Here is a 1009-nt window from a genome sequence, read left to right as displayed (position 1 = left end):
ATTAAAGTTTTTTTCTTCATTACCCATTCAAGCCGTCTCCAGCCATTATTAGTCTCAAAGTGGGTTCCTCGTCATCGAAGTATGCAGTCTGTCTCGTATCCTACGCCGCTATTAATCATCGACGGACTACCACTCGACTTCTCGTCGCGGGACACGACTAACTTCATCCGCCACTACAAACCCCAAGCCCAAGTATTCCCTGAACGAACCCGACGTCTACGGAAGGGAGGAATACTCCTCCAACCTAAGACACTAGAAGATTTCCACTACCTTCGCCACCCCCGGTCTTCAAATCCTCCAATCACTTGCCAACGCCCCCAAAAGCAATGCCAGTCTCCACACAATATTTCTCCGGAACGTTCATCTATCCTTTACGCCAGAAGAAATACATCAAGCCCTGAAAACTACAACAAATTCCAAGATCCACGCAGTCCACTGCATCCAGTCTAAGAAAACAGGTTCAACCTCCACGTTTATGAAAGTTGTCACAACTTCAAAACATACAGCAGATCTCATCCTCACCCACGACTGCTTCCTTGACTATCATCTCTTCAAGGCAGAAAAACCTTATCGCAAGCCTCACCCACCCCATACCTTTCCTAACCCACCCCCATGCCCACGTTTCACAACACCCAGAAGATAACCGCTGCCAACCAGTACTCTACCGCCCATCCTAATACAACAGACCAAGCTACTCAAACCTCACCCACTCCTGAAACACAAGATATGTCTACTCAAACCACCACTACCAGGAGGAAAAAAGACACCCAGACCCAGCCACCATTTACCATCGACGCCTATCAACAGACCAACAACACGCCTCCTAGACCCAACCCCCAACCCAATTTCTACATCATCACCGTCTAACTCACCGAACGTCTTAGTAATCGATACCTCCCCCGATCTCTACCTACCCGACGAACCTTTCTCAGTCTTCCGCTCTCTCACCAACGACACCGAGAACCCCACGCCTTTACCACTTGCTAGTGTCCAGAATCACTGGTGAGGA

The 1009-nt window shown here is 48.9% G+C and overlaps 1 protein-coding gene across 1 annotated transcript in view; it reads right to left on the bottom strand.

Moving 5' to 3' along the window:
* LOC111085381 (nephrin-like) overlaps positions 1-1009 on the bottom strand; it is an 83250-nt gene that overhangs the window by 51180 nt on the left and 31061 nt on the right. The gene's annotated exons all lie outside the window — the stretch shown is intronic.

Source organism: Limulus polyphemus, unplaced genomic scaffold (assembly GCF_000517525.1).
Source record: "Limulus polyphemus unplaced genomic scaffold, Limulus_polyphemus-2.1.2 Scaffold359, whole genome shotgun sequence".
Taxonomy (NCBI): Eukaryota; Metazoa; Arthropoda; class Merostomata; order Xiphosura; family Limulidae; genus Limulus; species Limulus polyphemus.
The sequence above is the reverse complement of the archived record's forward strand: the minus strand, read 5'-3'. Positions and strand labels throughout refer to the sequence as shown.